Source organism: Erythrolamprus reginae, chromosome 1, assembly GCF_031021105.1.
Source record: "Erythrolamprus reginae isolate rEryReg1 chromosome 1, rEryReg1.hap1, whole genome shotgun sequence".
In the NCBI taxonomy this organism is placed as follows: domain Eukaryota; kingdom Metazoa; phylum Chordata; class Lepidosauria; order Squamata; family Dipsadidae; genus Erythrolamprus; species Erythrolamprus reginae.
In genome coordinates, this window is record NC_091950.1 from 15,096,182 (window position 1) to 15,117,771 (window position 21,590).

Consider the following 21,590-nt stretch of genomic DNA (forward strand, 5'->3'; position numbering starts at 1 on the left):
TTGTATGCCGCCCCTCTCCGAAGACTCGGGGCGGCTAACAACAATATAAAAAGACAATGTAAACAAATCTAATATTAAAAACAATCTAAAAAACCCCAATTTAAAGAACCACTCATACATACAAACATACCATGTATAAATTCTATAAGCCTAGGGGGAAGGGAAATTTCAATTCCCCCATGCCTGACGACAGAGGTGGGTTTTAAGGAGCTTGCGAAAGGCAAGGAGGGTAGGGGCAACTCTGATATCTGGGGGGAGCTGGTTCCAGAGGGTTGGGACCACCACAGAGAAGGCTCTTCTCCTGGGTCCTGCCAAACGACATTGCTTAGTCGACGGGACCCGGAGAAGGCCAACTCTGCGGGACCTAACCGGTCGCTTCGCCTAACTGTGGCAAGGCAGGTTGTTACCATGGGGGGCAAAACTCACTTAACAAATGCCTCACTTTAACGACAGAAATCCAGGGCTCAGTTGTGGTTGTAGGTCGAGGACCACTTCTACAATACTAATCCTTGTTCCAGGAGTGATTTCATGAGATTTCTGCAGAGTCAACCGACTTCGCACGTATACACGTCGCAATTACACAACTAAATTTCCTGGAAGGTAGCCTGCGAGTCGCTCCTGCCTCCCCTCCCTTGCCAACATTTAAATCTTTGCACCAAAAGACCGAAAAGGAAATATTTGGGAGAGGGGGGGAAAATCACAACATTCAAATCTCAACTCTGCAGAAATTATTTTCTCCCCGGGGCCAAATAATCCTTGCCAAGTTTTGCTGATCTACCTAGGTCTCCGTGCCCTTGCCGGGGGCTAAACCAAGCAAGATTCACAGGTTTTGCTGTCTGTCGTAGGCTGAGGGCAAGAACAGCAGGGCTGATGGTTTGACGGATAGAAAGACGGGGAAGCGGTTCAAAGCAACATAAGCCCATCCCTTGCCTCGTCTCCAAGAAGGGCTGGCTGCCGTTGCTTGCGGTTGTAGAAATGTGGAGGACGCCAACAGCATCTCATTTTTAAGATAAGAATTGACAGATTCCCCGGGGTACTTTTTCAAATGGCAACTGGACTTTCTTTTCAAAAGTCCGGTTGCCTTTTGACAAAAACGCCTCTGGGACAAAGATGACCTGAATGACTGAGAAATTCCATAGGCAAGAACAGTTAATCTTACTAAGCAACAGTAGAGGTTTTAAAGTGTTTTTTAATCAGGGTAACCTGACCTACCTAATTATGGAATGGAGCATAATGCTCTGCTTTCGGAAAGCGGAGGTAGGCAGGTTACGCTGATTTAAATCTTTTTAAAAAATACTGTATTTTTCAGCGTGTAAAACGTACCTTTCCTTCCCTTTTACCTTGCTATTTTGCTTGGGTCAATATGACCCGAAGTGAAATTTGAGACCTGTAAATTATTTGTCATGCCGATCTCAAACTTGTGATTGACTTTTCCTCATTTGAGGAGTTCTTACTATGAGTGTGGGTTCTTTTCCGTTTTGTTTTCTTTTTGCTACACCCTGATTGTTACATTCATTCATTCATTCATTCATTCATTTATTAAATTTGTATGCCGCCCCTCTCTGCAGACTCGGGGCGGCTCACAACAGCAACAGAAAAACAGTGTAAAATACAAATTCAATAATTAGAAAGCTAAAATCCCATAATTTAAAAAAACATTCACACAACATACCATACATAAACAGTATAGGCCTCGGGAAGATATTTCAGTTCCCCCATGCCTGACGACAGAGGTGGGTTTTAAGGAGTTTGCGAAAGGCAAGGAGAGTGGGGGCTGTTCTAATTTCAGGGGGGAGTTGGTTCCAGAGGGTCGGGGCCGCCACAGAGAAGGCTCTTCCCCTGGGACCCGCCAAACGACATTGTTTGGTCGACGGGACCCGGAGAAGGCCAACTCTGTGGGACCTAACCGGTCGCTGGGATTCGTGCAGCAGAAGGTGGTCCCGGAGATATTCTGGTCCGATGCCATGAAGGGCTTTATAGGTCATAACCAACACTTTGAATTGTGACCGGAAACTGATCGGCAACCAATGCAGATGTTCAGGTGGGAGCCTTACCACAACATTCTTGTGGTCCACAAGAGGGGACCTATAACAGATCCCGACTCCCTGATCTGGTGGATCCCAGGTGGGGGAAAAAAGTCCTTCAAATAACCTGGCCCCATATTATGTAGGACAGAGGATTTGGCAACGTTAAGACTTGTGGACTTCAACTCCCAGAATTCTCCAGCCAACACAGCTATTGTCTACAACCTTGTCTATAACCTATTATCTACAATAGGCGTCCCCAAACTTGGCAACTTTAAGACTTGTGGACTTCAACTCCCAGAATTAATACAGCTGGCTGAGGAATTCTGGGAATTGAAGTCCACAAAAGTCTTAAAGTTAGCAAGTTTGGAGAGCCCTAATCTAAACTGAGCATCTGGATCTATGAGTCAATTCTTGGAGATTTTGTGTTGTTTTTGGTATGTGGGGATTTTTTCCCCTTTTTTAAGATGTGCATTTTTTTTCATGACTTCACAGTCTAGTCTAGTCTGGTCATTTTCTGATTGCCTTCCTTCTAACCATTAACCAGGCCTGACCCTATTTAGCTTCTGAGCTCAGGCAAATGTTTTTAGAAACCACCAAACAGCACAGTTGTTGCCAAATTGAAAAGGAAAGATAAATGCTAAATATCTAAAAGATCGATCTAAGAGGCGAGTCCTGGAATCGCCTTTAGACAAGATGGGCAGCACACAAATCTAATAAAATAGAAATAGAGCTTGTGCACCAAAGACAATTCCTTGTGTGTCCAATCACATTTGGCAACTAAACTAAACTAAACTAAACTAAACTATTCTGTTGTAAACTAAACTAAACTATTCTAAATTATTCTAAAACTATTCTAAACTGAACTATTGTAAACTATTCTATTCTATTGTAAACTATTGTAAACTATTCTATTCTATTGTAAACTATTGTAAACTATTCTATTCTATTGTAAACTATTCTAAACTATTGTAAACTATTGTAAATTAAACTATTCAAAACTATTCTATTCTATTGTAAACTAAACTAAACTATTCTAAATTATTCTAAAACTATTCTAAACTAAACTAAGTCCTCGGAGAGGGGCGGCATATAAATCCAATTAAATAAATATTCTAAATTATTCTAAAACTATTCTAAACTATTCTATTCTATTCTATTCTAGTGACCTGACCATTGCTGGAAACATAGTATGGTACAGGTAATCCTCAACTTGCCACAATTGAGGCCAACATTTTGTTGCTAAGTGAGACAATTGAATTTTGCTCCGTGTTATAACCTTTCCTGCAACCGTTGATAAACGAAACACCACAACTGTCAAAATTAGTGACATGGTTGTTAAGTGGATCTGGCTTCCCCATTGACTTTGCTTGTTGGAAGGTTACAAAAAGTGACCCCAGGACGCTACAATCGTCATAAATATGAGTCAGCTGACAAACGTCTGAATTCCGATCATGGGATCATGGAGATGCTGCAACGGGCGTTAAGTATGACAAACGGTCATCATTCACTTTTTCAGTACTGTTGTAATAATAATAATTTATTAGATTTGAATGCCGCCCCTCTCCGAAGACTTGTAACTTGAAACAATCTCTAAATCGAATTATTGTTAAGTCGAGGGCAACCCGTATATGTAACGGTATGTACAGAACATAACTAGTTCTAATCTACCATGACATGATTGTATGTGTTTCACACAGATTTAAGAGCAAAACCGTAATACCATTTTGGCCTGTTTATGCTACGTTTATAACATTTAAATATGTTAAAGGGTTAAATAAGGTCCAGGAGGGAAGTGTTTTTAATAGGAAAGTGAACACAAGAACAAGGGGACACAATCTGAAGTTAGTTGGGGGAAAGATCAAAAGCAACATGAGAAAATATTATTTTACTGAAAGAGTAGTAGATCCTTGGAACAAACTTCCAGCAGACATGGTAGATAAATCCACAGTAACTGAATTTAAACATGCCTGGGATAAACATAGATCCTTCCTAAGATAAAATACAGAAAATAGTATAAGGGCAAACTAGATGGACCATGAGATCTTTTTCTGCCGTCAGACTTCTATGTTTCTATGTTTCTATGCTGGGAATTTAACAGACCGAGAGGCAAAACTGGAGCAACATCAGCTCCTCTCATTTGCTAATGAATAAAATAGGCGTTGATTGCTTACCTGAACGCCTCTTCTCGTACGGTGAGCGGGTACAGCAGTCACATGGGTTGCTCATGTCCAATCCGGTGGAACTGAGCCTAGTATTAAAAAAGCTTGCCGGATCCGCCCCTTCCCCAGAATTCGCGAATCCATAGACTAGGCTCAGTTGTGAAGCTCTGTAGTGTTCAACTCTCATTGTTAGAAGAAGAAAGATATAGAAAGGTAAAGAAGACACATACAAGGGCGGGAAGTGACTGCTGTACCCGCTCACCGTACGAGAAGAGGCGTTCAGGTAAGCAATCAACGCCTATTCTCCGTACTGAAGGAGCGGGTCCAGCAGTCACATGGGACATACCCAATAGATGGTCCCTAGGGTGGGATTAGCTTGCTATCGTGTGAGATAACGGATTGGAGTACCCTTCTGCCGAAGGCAGCGTCCGCTGAAGCGTAAGAATCAATTTTGTAGTGCCTGATGAAGGAATTTGGCGAGGCCCAAGTGGCTGCTTTGCAGACCTCCTCCAACGGGGCTTGAGTCGCCCAAGCGGCCGAGGTGGCTGCGCTCCTGGTGGAATGCGCAGTGATGTTCCTTGGAACTGAGAGGGAGGCCGACTCATAGGCCTTAGATATAGTCCCTCTGATCCAACGGCCTATTACTGTTGAAGACACTTTGGCCCCCATGACTCTGGGATGATAGGCTACAAAAAGTGCTTCTGACCTCCGAAAGGGTCCTGTGCGTTGGATATATATTCTCAGCGCTCTGGTGAGATCCAGGGTGTGCCATCTAATTGCCAAGGGATGGTCTCGTTGGAGGCAGAAGGAAGGTAGGACAATATCCTGAGATCTGTGGAACATGGAACTGACCTTGGGTAAGAAGGTGGGGTCCAGTCGCAAGACTACCTTGTCCTGATGGAATTGGCAAAGGTCCTGCCTGATTGAGAGGGCAGCCAGCTCCGAAATGCGTCGGGCAGAGGTAATAGCCACCAGGAAAGCTACCTTAAAGGATAGGTACCTGAGGGACGCCGATTTTAGGGGTTCGTATGGTGCCTGCGTGAGGGAATGGAGAACCCGTGGCAAATCCCAGGATGGATACCTGTGGACCTTGGAAGGTCTGAGGTTGGCTATGCCCTTGAGGAATTCCTGAACTTCAGGGAAGGATCGGAGAGGCTGTCTGCGGGGACCCCCTAGGACAGATGAAATGGCTGCCAGATGACGCCGGAGGGTGCTGGTGGAAAGTCCTTTATGGAAGCCTTGCATAAGGAAGGAAATAATTCTGTGTATGGGGATGCACAGAGGGGAGAAACCTTCCTGTAGGCACCACTGGTGAAACTTGGACCACGTGTGGTCGTAGATTCGATTGGTCGAGCCCCTCCTGGCCTTTAAAATGACCTCCACTGAATCGGGGTCATGACCACGCAGTTCTAAATCTCTCCTGATAACAGCCAGGCGGTGAGGTGGAACCACTCCGGGTCTGGATGGAAAGAGGCCCCCTGCCGCAGCATATCCCCCGAAACGGGGAGTCGCCAAGGGTCCTGGACGGACAGCTGTTGGAGATCCGCGAACCAGGGCCGGCGGGGCCAATGAGGGGCGATTAAGATTACTCGGGCCCTCTCGGTGAGGACCTTGTGAATCACGTCCGGGAGGATTGGAATTGGAGGAAATGCGTAGAGTAGGCCTGGAGGCCATGGACTCCGGAGGGCATTGATTGCTTCCGCTCCCGGGGATGGAAATCTGGAATAGAAGCGAGGGAGTTGGGCGTTCGCATTGGTCGCGAAGAGATCCAGGACTGGTAGGCCGAATCTGAGGGTGATTTGATGGAACAGGTCTTGATGAAGGTTCCACTCTCCTGGGTCTATCGTTGCTCGGGATAGCCAATCCGCCTGGACGTTGAGACTCCCCGAGATGTGATCGGCTAGGAGCGACTGGAGATGTTTTTCCGCCCAAAGGCCCAACTTGAGGGCCTCCCTCATGAGAGCCTTGGATCTCGTGCCCCCCTGTCTGCAGATATGGCTTTTTGTGGCAATGTTGTCGGTGAGAATGAGAACGTGCCGGTTGGGAATGCGAGGAGAGAAATGCTTCAGAGCCAGGGAAACGGCTCTTAACTCTAGCCAATTGATTGGCCTGGAAGCTTCCTCCGGGGACCACGTGCCCTGGGCTATCATCCCCTGGGCGTGGGCGCCCCATCCCGATAGACTGGCATCTGTGGTGATGACAAATTGATCCGGGCACCTGAACGGGGATCCTCTGTCCATGGCCGGAGACTTCCACCACTTGAAGGATCTGCGAACACTCAGTGGGATGACAATGCGTCGATTTGAGTTGCTGTGCCCCGATCTCTGAAAAGGCAACAGTAGCCACTGGAGTTCCCTAGCATGAAGGCGAGCCCAGGGAATGATGCCTATGCATGACACCATCTTCCCCAAAAGGGAAGATAGAGTAACTATGGATACTGAAGGATTAGATAAAATGTTAGAAATTAACTCCACTATACTGAGTTTTCTCTCGGGAGAGAGAAAAACCTGGGAGGATTTTGAATCAATAATGGATCCCAGGTGAGAAATGGAAGTGGAAGGTTGGAGGTGACTTTTATCAAAGTTGATGGAAAATCCATGGTCCTGGAGGACTGACATGGTGACAGAAAGGTCTGTTTTCACTCTCTCTAGGGAGTTCCCATGAATTAAAATATCATCAAGATAACATAAAATGTGGATGGGAGACGCCCGGATATAGGCCGCCAGGGACCCCAAGAGCTTTGTAAAGACCCGAGGGGCCGAGGAGAGGCCAAATGGCATCGCCCTATACTGGAAATGCCTGCCTTGAAAGGAAAAACGTAAAAATTTTCTGTGGCACTTGGCTATAGGAATGTGAAGGTAGGCCTCAGTGAGGTCTAAGGAGACCATGAAATCTCCCGAGTGAAAGGCGGCCAAAATAGAAGACAAGGAGTGCATCTTAAACTTCCTATATTTGATGAATAGGTTTAGTTTCTTTAAATCCAAAATGGCTCTCCAACCTCCGGAGGACTTTGGAACCATAAATAGGATGGAGTAAAAACCTAGGCCCTTCTGACCGGAAGGGACCGGTTGAATGGCTCTGATGGACAATAGATGAGAAATGGCCTCCTCCATACGGTTACAATCTGAGGATGACCTGGGAGAAGGGCAGGAAATAAAACGTTTTGGGGGAGGAGAAATAAATTCTAAAAGAAGGCCTGTTTGAACAGTGTCAATGACCCAAGGGTCCTTGGAGGTGAGACGCCAATTAGAGGCGAAATGAGCTAGGCGACCCCCTATGGGAATGGAGGTAAGATTACCATCTAGGTTTTTTTGAAGCCCTGTTAGAGGAAGCTCCCCTTTGGAAACGAAACCCTCTACCCCTGGAGTTCCTGCCTTGGGAACGAAAGCGGGGGGAATACTGACCTGGAGATCTCTGATAGGAAGCCGCTTGATCTTGCTGGCGCCCTGGGCGACGAAAGGACTGCGTTTTGGTAACCTTTTTCGTGGTTGGACCCAAAACCTTCTTCTTGTCCGTGGTCTCCGTGAGGAGTGGATCCAGAAGATCACCGAAGAGAAGGTCGCGCTTTAAGGGGCCCTGGGATAACTGCCACTTTTGGCGAACTCCCGCTTGCCAAGGGCGAATCCATAGGAGTCTTCTTGCCGTTGTAGACGCTGCAATAGACTTAGCAGAAAATCTAGTAGATTGCAAGGTGGCATCAGCCACGTACTGGGCAGCTGCAAAGACCTTGTTGAAGTCTTGTTGACCTCTCAAGTCATCGGGAGGAATGTGCTGTTGAAGTTGGCGAAGCCACAGCAGCATGGCTCTGGAGAAGAAGGAGGCCGCTGCAGAACTTTTAATGGCCCAGGAATCAGCGGTGAATCCTCTTTTGAGCATTTGCTCGATGCGCTTGTCCTCTGGGCGGAGGACTTCCTCCGCCTCGCCTGGCACAGCCGCTGCCGAGTGAAGAATCTTGACAGGTTCATCTGGTTTGGGAAAGGATAGAAGCTCTTCATAGGAAGAGGAGAGTTTATACAACTTTCTGTCCTTGGTGGAGGGATTAAGGCCAGAGGCTGGAAAATCCCACTGTTTGAGTAAGGCATCTTTAAACAATTTAGGCATAGGAATTACCTCGTTATCCTCCTGTTCCTCTGTGAAGTAAGGTAGATTCTCCTCCGGGGGATCAGTGGAAGTGGAGGCTTGTTTCTCCTGGGCCGCTAATCCCGTAGAAATTCTAGCTTTGAGGAGGAGAGATTTGAATAGTTGAGAAGGAAAAATAGTAATTGGAGGAGGGACCTTTATTTGGGATTCCTCATCCTCTGATAAGCCCTGAAAAGGGTCTTCATCCTCCTCTACATCCTCATATTCATCCTGGGAGGATTCTGAATCATCCTGAATAGGAGCTCTGACCGCTGGGGAAGAACCCAAGGGGCGGGAGGAACGAGAAGGAGGAAGAGGTAAAGGAAGCTCATTGATGGTAGAGAGTTTGGCATCAATGGCTTTGGACAACACAGCAAAAATAGATTGGAACTCAGGAGGTAAACTGGAAATATCAGCAGAAATGGCAGAAGAATCCCTAAAGGCCTGGGAGGATCCTGGCTGGGGGGAATCTTCAATAATATCTGGTTCCTCTGGACCTATGCCCCATAGGTTAGGTTGGGGTCTGTCTAGGTTTGGCTCATCCAGAGATAACACAGGGACCCCAGAAGGAGGCAGACTAGAGGCCTCTGGTGGGTCTTGACTACTGATTACTTGGGCCTGCACTTTCAAACGTTTTGCTGATTTGTCATGAATTTTTTGTAGGGCTAGGTCCCTTCTCTTCTCGGCCCTGGTGACCTTGGTCGAGGGGCGGGCCCCTGGAGAAGAGGAGGAAGAGGCCTGGGGGATACTAGTAATCTCATCGCCTGTAGGCCTGGCCTCTCTGGGACCTTTAGTTGTGCCTCTCTTGGGAAAAGTAGCCATAGTCTGACAATTAACAGAAGACAAGGCTGAGCCAATAACTGAATTATAAGGAGAAGATTTCAAGGACTTCCCAAGAGGAATGGATCCTGCTTCGAGGCCTCGAAGCTGCTGAAACGTGAGGACAATCTGGGCAAACCCAGAGTTCGTGCCCCCAAATCCAGCGGGGCCAGCCTCCCTAAACTTTGTAATTAAGTAAACCAAGGCACTCTGGTTGGAGGCTTAGCCGGTGGAGAATTTAGCCTGGGACCCCCAAGGCCCGCTCCCGGATCCACGCGGTGGACTGAGGCCTACGCGGCTGGCAGAAGGCCAACACGAGAGGCCTAGATTTTAAAAAAGGGCGCGAAGGCCTTCGCGCCGAAAAAATCGCTCCGTAGAATTTCTTAAGGGAAAAGCGATCGACTAAGTCCAGGAGACTAGAAGGCGTCTCACTCCGCAGGAGGTATTTTATAAGCCCTTAAATATTTGTATACAATAAATAATCAATAATTCAATGGATAAATACTTGCACCAGGACCTCCAGGCCAAGGGATTAGAAGAATCCACAAGCGGCCGCAGGAATCGTAACCGGCAAAACCGCCGGGGGGAAACGAAACCGCAACTTCTCCCAAGGAAAAAAGCCGAGCCGCTTCTTTTCTTTTTTTCTTTTAAACGGCTGGCGCAATTAGTGCAAGTAAATAAATAAAGACAATAAATCTTACTACTTTTTGAAGGAAAGATCGAAGGGAAGGTGTTAGAATGTTGAACGAGCTATCACAATACAACCGCAGGATATGCGAACTGAGCGAATTCTGGGGAAGGGGCGGATCCGGCAAGCTTTTTTAATACTAGGCTCAGTTCCACCGGATTGGACATGAGCAACCCATGTGACTGCTGGACCCGCTCCTTCAGTACGGAGAAGTGAACTTCCCACGCCAAAGCATACTAAAGCAACTAAGGAATACGTCACCATCCAGGGCACACCTTTCCAGAGCCCTAAGTTCCACTGCCCTGATGTTACCTGGGCAAAAAAAAAAAAATAAGTCAACTGCCCCACCCAAGGTTCCTTTTGGGAGACAGGTGAGATATCAGAGAGTCGCACCCATGGCCCTAGGCGGCCTCAATAGGACTCCAGGAAGTGACTCAGAACAGTTATTCCTCCCGGGTATTCCCTGAGATTTTCAATAGGACTCAACAATGGGTGGTGTGTGTTGTTCCTTTGGAAAGGAGAAAGGGGGCAAACAGAAACAAAAGGACCTGAAACTGTGAAAACACAGGTAAACCAATTCAGGTAGTCAGGAACCTGACTGGGGAAAAAAAGGTAAACCAAATCAGGAGAGTTTTCCCCGTTTTCGCAAGGCATTAAAAACATCCCTTTTTGATTCACCAGACTGAAACACCTCTGTCTGGGGATCAGTAAGCAGAGAAGACATTGGCGAGGTTGGGAATGTTTTAATAAGTTCATGGTTTTTATTAGCTGTGCTTTGGCTTAGCGCATATAATAATAATAATAATAATAATAATAATAATAATAATAATAAATGTATTGTCATTGTTAAAACAACGAATTGTCATTGGCAATGAAAGTCGTGTGACATCCAAAGACCAGTCCCACCATACATAAAATCAGAATAGGTAAATTAAATAGAATAAAAAATAGAATAAAATGTCCCACCACTACAAATTCCCCACCCTGAACCACTCAACCATCTACATGACAAACCGAGTAATATTGTCCAATAGTTCACTGATGGTGACCCTTTAGTTCATTGTTAAGTGCGAGTATAGCTCTGGGATAAAAACTATTCAGGAAACGTGCGGTCCGAGTTCTAATTGGACCAGAATATCTCCGTGACCGCCTTCTGCCGCACGAATCCCAGCGACCGATTAGGTCCCACAGAGTTGGCCTTCTCCGGGTCCCGTCGACTAAACAATGTCGTCTGGCGGGTCCCAGGGGAAGAGCCTTCTCTGTGGCAGCCCCGACTCTCTGGAACCAGCTCCCCCCGGAGATTAGAACTGCCCCCACCCTCCTTGCCTTCCGTAAACTCCTTAAAACTCACCTCTGCCATCATGCATGGGGGAATTGAGGCATTCCCCCCTCCCCCGGGCCTATACAATTTATGTATGATATGTCTGTGTGTATGTCTGGTTTAATAATGGGTTTTTTAAAAAAAAAATTAAATTTATTAGATTTGTTGTGAATTGTTTTATTATATGTTGTGAGCCGCCCCAAGTCTACGGAGAGGGGCGGCATACAAATCTAATAAATAAATAAATAAATAAATAAATGAATGAATGAATGAATAAAATTAATTGTTCTATATCTTCTGCCAGAAGGCAACAATTCAAAGAGATTGTAATGATGTAAGGGCTATAGTCAATGAAAAAAGGCTGCCTATAGGAGGTATAAAGAGTCTGGAAGTATAGCTGATAGAGAGGTGTATAAAATGAGACAGAAGGAGGCGAAACAGATAATATATGCTGCTAAAGCCTCAAAAGAGGAAGAAATAGCAAAATCTGTAAAGAAGGGGGATAAAACCTTCTTCAGATATATTAGTGATAGGAAGAAGAAAAACTGCAGCATCACAAAGCTTAGTACCGGGAATAATACATGCATTGATGGGAATAAGGAGATCGCTGACCATTTCAATAGCTACTTCTGTTCAGTTTTCTCAAAAGACACCTTACAAAATAATACTATAGAGGGATATAGCATTGCTTCCAGCTGTACGGATTCAGCTCCAGTGATCTTAGAAGCCGATGTCTTAGAAGAACTTGAAAGATTAAAGATAAATAAGGCAATGGGTCCAGATGGCATCCATCCCAGAGTTCTTAAAGAACTCAGATCTGTCATTGCTACCCCCCTGACTGATTTGTTTAACCAATCCCTGTTAACAGGAGATGTTCCTGAGGATTGGAGAATGGCCAGTGTTGTGCCTATCCACAAGAAGGGCAGTAGAGAAGAAGCTGGAAACTACAGGCCAGTTAGCTTGACATCAGTTGTAGTTAAAATGATGGAGACTCTACTCAAAAAGAGGATAAATCAGCATCTAAAAAACAATAACTTATTGGACCCAAATCAGCATGGCTTTACTGAAGGCAAATCATGTCAGACTAATCTCATTGAGTTCTTTGACTATGTCACAAAGGTGTTGGATCAAGGTGGTGCCGTGGATATTGCCTATCTGGACTTCAGCAAAGCCTTTGATACGGTTCCACATAAAGAGCTGATAGATAAATTAGTGAAGATTGGACTTAATCCCTGGATAGTTCAGTGGATTTCAAGCTGGCTGAAGCATAGACATCAGAGAGTTATTGTTAATGGCGAGTATTCTGAGCAGAGACAGGTTACAAGCGGTGTGCCACAAGGGTCTGTTCTGGGTCCTATTCTTTTTAATATGTTTGTGAGTGACATAGGGGAAGGTTTGGTAGGGAAGGTTTGCCTATTTGCCGATGACTCTAAAGTGTGCAATAGGGTTGATATTCCTGGAGGGGTCTGTAATATGGTAAATGATTTAGCGTTACTAGATAAATGGTCAAAGCAATGGAAACTGCAGTTTAATGTTTCCAAATGTAAAATAATGCACTTGGGGAAAAGGAATCCTAAATCTGAGTATTGCATTGGCAGTTCTGTGTTAGCAAAAACTTCAGAAGAGAAGGATTTAGGGGTAGTGATTTCTGACAGTCTCAAAATGGGTGAGCAGTGTGGTCGGGCGGTAGGAAAGGCAAGTAGGATGCTTGGCTGCATAGCTAGAGGTATAACAAGCAGGAAGAGGGAGATTGTGATCCCCTTATATAGAGCGCTGGTGAGACCACATTTGGAGTACTGTGTTCAGTTCTGGAGACCTCACCTACAAAAAGATATTGACAAAATTGAACGGTCCAAAGACGGGCTACAAGAATGGTGGAAGGTCTGAAGTATAAAATGTATCAGGAAAGACTTAATGAACTCAATCTGTATAGTCTGGAAGACAGAAGGAAAAGGGGGGACATGATCGAAACATTTAAATATGTTAAAGGGTTAAATAGGGTTCAGGAGGGAAGTGTTTTTAACAGGAAAGTGAACACAAGAACAAGGGGACACAATCTGAAGTTAGTTGGGGGAAAGATCAAAGGCAACATGAGAAAGTATTATTTTACTGAAAGAGTAGTAGATCCTTGGAACAAACTTCCAGCAGACGTGGTTGGTAAATCCACAGTAACCGAATTTAAACATGCCTGGGATAAACATATATCCATTGTAAGATAAAATACAGGAAATAGTAAAAGGGCAGACTAGATGGACCATGGGGTCTTTTTCTGCCGTCAGTCTTCTATGTTTCTATGTAAGCAGGATGAGAAGAGTCTTTGAGAATGTTATGCACCTTCCTAGAACAGCGAGATGTGAAGATGTCATCCAGGGCGGGTAGCTGGAGCCCAACGATGTTCTGGGCACTTTTAATAATTCTCTGTAGAGGTTTTTGTTCGCTACAGAGCTGCTCCCATACCAAGCTAGAATGCCGTATGTCAAGACACTCTCAATGGTGCTGCGATAGTAGGACAACAGTAAATGCTGAGATAAATTTATCTCCCTGAGCAATCTCAGGAAGTACAGCCTCTTTTGTGCCTTCTTCACAAGCATGTTAACATTCATAGTCCATGAGAGGTCCTCTGAGATATAAGTGCCCAGAAATTTGAAACTACCAACCCTCTCCACCTCCTCGCCATTTATGTGCAATGGTGAATATACAGTACATCTTTCTTCCTCCTAAAGGCAACTATCAGTTCTTTAGTTTTTTTGGTGTTAAGTGTAAGATTGTTTTCTTTACACCATAATGTCAGCCCTTGTACTTCATTTCTATAAGCAGACTCATTGTTCTTATATTACCTAATAAGTATCATTGTCTGTCTTTATCAATTGTATATGACCTGTTGTTATGCCCCTTGCTAAAAGGGCATTATAAATAAACATTATTATTATTATTACTCTCGCCTTATGACGAGGTTGGTTTAGTGCAGGGGTCTCCAATCTTGGCAGCTTTAAGCCTGGCGGACTGCAACTCCCAGAATTCTGGGAGTTGAAGCCCACAAGTCTTAAAGTTGCCAAGTTTGAAGACCTCTGAGGTAAATAGTATGTCAGGATCATGGCTGGCTGAGGAATTCTGGGAATTGAAGTCCACAAGTCTTAAAGTTGCCTAGTTTGAAGACCTCTGAGGTAAATGGTATGCCAGGATCAGGGATGGCTGAGGAATTCTGGGAGTTGAAGTCCACAGGTCTTAAAGTTGCCTAGTTTGAAGACCTCTGAGGTAAATGGTATGTCAGGATCATGGCTGGCTGAGGAATTCTGGGAATTGAAGTCCACAGGTCTTAAAGTTGCCTAGTTTGAAGACCTCTGAGGTAAATAGTACGTGAGGATCGTGGCTGGCTGAGGAATTCTGGGAGTTGAAGTCCACAAGTCTTAAAGTTGCCTAGTTTGAAGATCTCTGAGGTAAATAGTATGTGAGGATCGTGGCTGGCTGAGGAATTCTGGGAGTTGAAGTCCACAAGTCTTAAAAGTTGTCAAGTTTGAAGACCCCAGTCCTAACCAGATTTAATATTGAATCTTGAAGACTTGGTAGCCCCCAATGGCCCTGGCCTGCATTTACCCAGCTTTGAGAATTGAAGTCCGCCAGGCTTAAAGTTGCCAAGGTTGGAGACCCCTGGTTTAGTGACCAAAGTTACAACAGACCCCCCCCCGAGGTACTTATGACACAGATTCAAAGTTACACACGAGTTGCTTTGCCTCCACCGTTATGAGACCACTGTATTTATGATCGCCATGTCACAGTTTTACCAAACATTGATGTTTAGTTCCAGTTTTTGGAAAAACCGGCTCCCACTACCACAATGTAGTATAGGTAGTCCTTGACATATATCCACAACGGAGCCCAAAATTTCCATTGCTAAGCAAGGAAGTTGTTAAGTGAGTTTCAACCTATTTTTGACACACACACACACACACACACACTTTTTTTGCCACAGTTGTTAAGCAAATCATAGTGTTTAAATTAGCAAATCTATTCTTTTTTTTTTTCTGGGTATAAAGTTTTATTTATTTTTTCTTCACCTTATGATAAAAATATATGCTACTCATTTTGTTGTCCAAAGGAATTCATTCATTAAATCCGAACTAACAAATTTCCTTGGTGATTTTTATGCGTTTAAGGTACGAGGGCCTCTAAGCGGCCATCCTCATCCTTACCAGAAGAGAAATATGGAGAAGTTGGAATATGGAAAATTAATAGAAATAAGACAAATTTGATTGTGAAGAATATGACAGAGAATCAAAAATTGGAACTAAAAATACTTTTGGACTTACAGATTGTGAAAAAAATATCCAAATGTCCAAATATCAGCAAGATGTTCAATACTTAAGGAAGATAATTATACAAAGCTTAAGAAACAGATTGAGAAAGATTTGGAGAAATGGAAAACTTTTCAATAATTATTGATGGGCAGAATTGCATTAAGATGATTATATTTCCATGTAATTGGGGATTTTAGACTAGTTTACTTAGTTTTAATTAATTGAATTTAGCCTACTGTATTCTATTGTTTCTTTTTATATGGTATAAGCCGGCTCCAGTCCTCAGAGAGGGGCGGCATATAAACCCAAACAATCAATCAATCAATCAATCAATCAATCAGTCAGTCAATCAATAAATATGTATATCATCTATATCGCCAGGCATGGGGGAATTAAGACATCTCCCCCAGGCTTTTTTATATTTTATATTTGGTATGTATGTGCTGTATGGTTTTTAAATTGTTGGGGGTTTTTATATAATTTTATTATTAGATTTGTTCCATTGTTATACTGTTTTTATTACTGTTGTGAGCCGCCCCAAGTCTTTGGAGAGGGGCGGCATACAAATCTAATACCTGTAAATTGAATTGAATTGAAATAAATAAATAAATAAATACCACTTTACAACTCTCCCTAAGTGGTTTACAGAGTCACCCTATGGCCCTTGACAATCTTGGTCCTCATTTTACCCACCTCGGAAGGATGGAAGGCTGAGTCAACCCAGAGCCTGGTAAGATTTGAACTGCCAAATTAGAGTCAGCAGTCAGTCAGCAGAAGTAGCTTGCAGTACTGCATTATCGCCACTGCGCCATCTCGGTGCAGAATGGTTGTAAATCGAGGACTACCTGTAAAATCTCCACCCTTCATAGTGTTCAAGACAATACCAATGAATTGGAAGGTGCCAGAAAAGAAGGAACAACTTTTTCCATTCCTACCTATCAGGCCAATGAATCAAAGCCAACGGATGCAGTATGGATTTTCCCCCCCGATGCCTCTTGTGACAACACAAAAGGTGTGGCCCTGATTGCCTTTCATCAGAAATGGTCTCCTCTTGAATCAGCGACCAGGTAGGAAAGCAGAGGAGCCACACCTTAGCAAGACATAAAAGTCTCCATCCCATATGTTAGCAATTGATGACCTTTTTAATTGTCGCCGGGAGACAATTTCCAACAGACTTCGCCATTAGTCATTTTTTAGCCATGCCAACTGGGTCTACTGAATACTGTAATTCAGCAACATCTGGATACCACCAGTTCGGCAGGGGGGAAAAACCCAGAAAACAAAAGCAAAAATGAGACAATGAAAGGAAGGAAGGAAGGAAGGAAAAGGAAGGAGGGAGAGAGGAAGAAAGGAAAGGGGAAAGAAGAGAAAGAAAGAAAGAAAGAAAGAAAGAAAGAAAAAGATAAGGAGACAGAAGAGAAAGAAGGAGAAAGAAGAGGAAGAAAGAAAAGAAAAGAAAGGGAAAGAAAAAAGAAAGAAAGAAAGAAAAGGAGACAGAAGAAGAGAGAAAAGAAGGAGAAAGAAGAGGAAGAAAGAAAGAAGAAAGGAAAGGAGAAAAAAAGAAAGAGAAAAGGAGACAGAAGGAGAGAGAAAAGAAGGAGAAAGAAGAGGAAGAAAGAAAGAAGAAAGGAAAGGAGAAAGAAGGAAAGAAAGAAGGAAAGAAAGAAAGAAAGAAAAGTGACAGGACTAAAGGTTGAAAAAAATAGGAAGAATTCTTTCTACAGACTCAGAAACCTGCTGGCATAATCCATCCAAGGAAACCCCTTCTTCCCAAAATGAATAAGCCTCAAGGGTGAAACAGGAGAGGAACTAGCAAAGATAAGGCGCCCTTGTGTATGACTTCATTCACTTCCTTATCCTTTCAATCAGGTGCAGCAAAGACCTCTGTTCAGGAATGGGGAAGTGCTTTCTTCCCTCCCACCACACCCACACAAACCAGTGGTGGATTGTTATCGGTTCGCCCTGGTTCAGGAAGACCCATAGCGGTGGGAGCCTCCACCCACCCACCCTCCCGGATGTCATCACAGAACATAGGTTCCTGATGGCGAACCTATTTATTTTTATTTATTTATTTAATTGTATGCCGCTCCTCTCCAAGGACTCGGGGTGGCTCACAACATATATAACAAAATAGTAATACATCTAATCAATATAATTTAAAAAAACATAATAATTTAAAACATTCATTATCATTTACTCCATTAAACGCACTAAAAAGGGTCAGGGGGAAGATCTAGTAACCCCAGGCCTGGTGACAAAGATGAGTCTTTAAACTTTTTCGGAAGGCGAGGAGGGTGGGGGCAGTGCAAATCTCCCGGGGGAGTTGATTCCAGAGGGCCGGGCCCCCCACAGAGAAGGCTCTTTCCCTAGGCCCTGCCAACCAAAATTGTCTGGTTGATGGGACCCTGAGGAGACCAACTCTGTGGGACCTGACTGGACGCTGGGGTTCGTGTGGCAGAAGGCGGTCTCGGAGGTAATCTGGTCCGATGCCATGTAGGGCTTTATAGGTCATAACCAACACTTTGAATTGTGTCCGGAAACCGATCAGCAGCCAATGCAGTGCTACAGGTGGCACGCAGAGCCATATCTGAGGGCACACTAGGTATTGCCCTATGTCAGCTCCAGCACATATATGCACTGATTTTCAGCCTCCTTCTGGAGGGTGGGGGAAGCTGTTTTTGCCCTCCCCAGGCTTAAGGAAAGCTTCCTGAAGCCTGGGGAAGGCGAATAACAGCCCAAAAGGCCTACTGAAAGTTGAGAAACGAACTTCCTGTAGGCCCATTGGGCTGGTTTTTCCCCATCCACAGGCTCCAGAATCTTTAGTGTGGTCTGCCTGCATGCGCTGGGGGAATCAGGGGCGAAGGGGATCAGAAGCAACATGAGAAAATGTTATTTTACTCAAAGAGTAGTAGATGCTTGGAACAAACTCCCAGCAGAGGTGGTTGGTAAATCCACAGGAACTGAATTTAAACATGCCTGGGATAAACATTATTATTTTATTATTATTATTTATTGGATTTGTATGCCGCCCCTCTCCGCAGACTCGGGGCGGCTAACAACAATGATAAAAAACAACATGTAACAATCCAATTTAATAAAACAACTAAAAACCGTTATTATAAAAACCAAACATACACACAAACATACCATACATAACTTGTAATGGCCTAGGGGAAGGAATATCCTAACTCCCCCAGGCCTGGTGACAAAGGTGGGTCTTGAGTAATTTGCGAAAGACAAGGAGGGTGGGGGCCTTTCTAATCTCTGAGGGGAGTTGATTCCAGAGGGCCGGGGCCGCCACAGAGAAGGCTCTTCCCCTGGGGCCCTCCAAACGACATTGTTTGGTCGACGGGACCGGGAGAAGGCCAACTCTGTGGGACCTTATCGGACGCTGGGATTCGTGCGGTAGAAGGCGGTTCCGGATGTATTCTGGCCCAATGCCATGTAGGGCTTTAAAGGTCATTACCAACACTCTGAATTGTGACCGGAAACCGATGGGCAGCCCGTGCAGGCCGCTGAGTGTTGCAGAAACATAGATCCATCCTAAGATAAAATACAGGAAATAGTTTAAGGGCAGACTAGATGGACCATGAGGTCTTTTTCTCCTGTCAATCTTCTATGTTTCTATGGATTTCTTATGCATGCGTAGGGGGAGGGCATTGCATTATGGGTGTGGGCACATACACGTGTACTATTGAGGGCATTATTATTATTATTATTATTATTATTATTATTATTATTATTAGTTATTAGATTTGTATGTTGCTCCTCTCCGAAGACTCGAAGCGGCTCACAACAATAAAGCACAGTACAAATCCAATTATTAAAAACAATTTAAAACCCTGAATATAAAAATAATCATACATCCCAGACATACCATGCATAAAACACAACGGCCCAGGGGAATCAATTCATGCGCACCCTCTTTTGCTGCCCGAGGGGAAAAAGATTCACCATCACTGCCCTAGGGAGCTGGGCGGCATAAAAATCGAATAAATAAATCCCTGAACCAGTAGCAAAGGGAAGAGAAACTTATTACTGACATAGACACATACAATTATCCTAGCAAACATCCCCTGGAGGTGATGTAACCCAGAAAGCTTATCTCTTTCCCAGGAAATCTGAGGATGAAGGGGACTCGACCACAACCAGCCCTCCAGATACAGAGAGAATGTACCATAGTTATGCACCATCAAGTATTATAAAACATTATATTATCCTCAGGAAAGGCAAAGAAGACTCTACAGAAAACTGTGGTGCTGAACATTTGAAAGAGGGCAACTGAACTGGAATGCAGCCTCAAGAAGGTCAAATCAATTTATTTGACACACTGCAGGGGCAAAACGGTTCAACCAGGCAGCCTCTAAATACAGCAAGGTTATAATGACCAGAATGTCCCATAAACCATAGAAACATAGAAACATAGAAGACTGACGGCAGAAAAAGACCTCATGATCCATCTAGTCTGCCCTTATACTATTTTCTGTATTTTATCTTAGGATGGATATATGTTTATCCCAGGCATGTTTAAATTCAGTTACTGTGGATTTATCTACCATGTCTGCTGGAAGTTTGTTCCAAGGATCTACTACTCTTTCAGTAAAATAATATTTTCTCATGTTGCTTTTGATCTTTCCCCCAACTAACTTCAGATTGTGTCCCCTTGTTCTTGTGTTCACTTTCCTATTAAAAACACTTCCCTCCTGAACCTTATTTAACCCTTTAACATATTTAAATGTTTCGATCATGTCCCCCCTTTTCCTTCTGTCCTCCAGACTATACAGATTGAGTCCATTAAATCTTTCCTGATACGTTTTATGCTTAAGACCTTCCACCATTCTTGTAGCCTGTCTTTGGACCCGTTCAATTTTGTCAATATCTTTTTGTACGTGAGGTCTCCAGAACTGAACACAGTACTGTATTATTCCAAATGTGGTCTCACCAGCATTCTATATAGCGGGATCACAATCTCCCTCTTCCTGCTTGTCATACCTCTAGCTATGCAGCCAAGCATCCTACTTGCTTTCCCTACCGCCTGACCGCACTGTTCACCCACTGATCTACTACTCTTTCAGTAAAATAATATTTTCTCATGTTGCTTTTGATCTTTTCCCCAAGTAACCTCCTTAATTCTAAGTTGCTTCTCTCCTTGATTAGTTTCCACCCATTGCTTCTCGTCCTGCCTTCAGTCCAATACACTATGGCTGTATCAATCTGGGAAGAGGAACAGAAGGTTCTGCTTCCCCAAAGCCTTAACACCTACTATCTGAAGGGGAAGAAAGAACGAGGAAGCAAATGTACCTTTTCAAGGTCCCACAAGTCAGCAGCAGGAAGAGGGGAAAATCGGATAGGTAAATGAGAGACAGTAAGCGCTACACAATATTCCTGCCTGGGCAAGCTAGAATCCTATGGGGCCGTCCAACACATTGCATGATGAGAAAGTCGAGAAAGAAAAGAAGAGAGGTGGTTTTGTTCTCCAGGGAAAAATGTCCTAAACCACAGAATTTGCTATTGCACAAGGAATCTAGTGACGGACATCCGAGGTGGGAAGGCTGCTGGCTTTCGGAGCAGCCTAATCATTTTGGCTTTCCATTAACTCTAAACATCCCAGCCCACATATTCTACATTCCGGTTGCTTAGAGCTGGAACAGGAAAGTGGCCTGGGCGCAAAAGATCTGGGAACAGAATCCAAGATTCCCCCTATTTGATGCTCCCAGGAGGGAAAGAGGGTGAGTCAATCCCAGGTAAAGAAGGGCAGGAACACTCCCCCCATCTCACGAAGGGGATCCCAGCCCTATTCGTAGCCTTGCTCCAAAGAACCAAATCCTTCTAAAAACACCACCACCACGACCACCACATTGGCTTGCCTTCCCCTCCCCAAAACTTGACACAATCTCCTTTCCTCCCCCTCCCACACAAACATATGAGGAGGTGGGGAGCTGGACTACAATCCCATGCTGATGGTGGGAACCATGGCACCAACTTTTGAGCAGGGGACTGAAAATGTGCTACAGGGGTTCTCCACCTTTCTGATGCCACGACCCCCTCAATACAGTTCCTTGTGTAGTGGTGACCCCCAACCATAAGTCTAGCGCCAATTCTCCCAACAAAGCTTTAAGCTGATTGGCAGGAAAGTCAGAGGGACACCCCCCCCCCATACTG

General features: G+C 44.3%; 1 protein-coding gene across 1 annotated transcript in view; it reads right to left on the reverse strand.

The window, feature by feature from the left end:
• Window positions 1-21,590, reverse strand: part of SBNO2 (strawberry notch homolog 2) — a 163,576-nt gene that overhangs the window by 140,962 nt on the left and 1,024 nt on the right. The gene's annotated exons all lie outside the window — the stretch shown is intronic.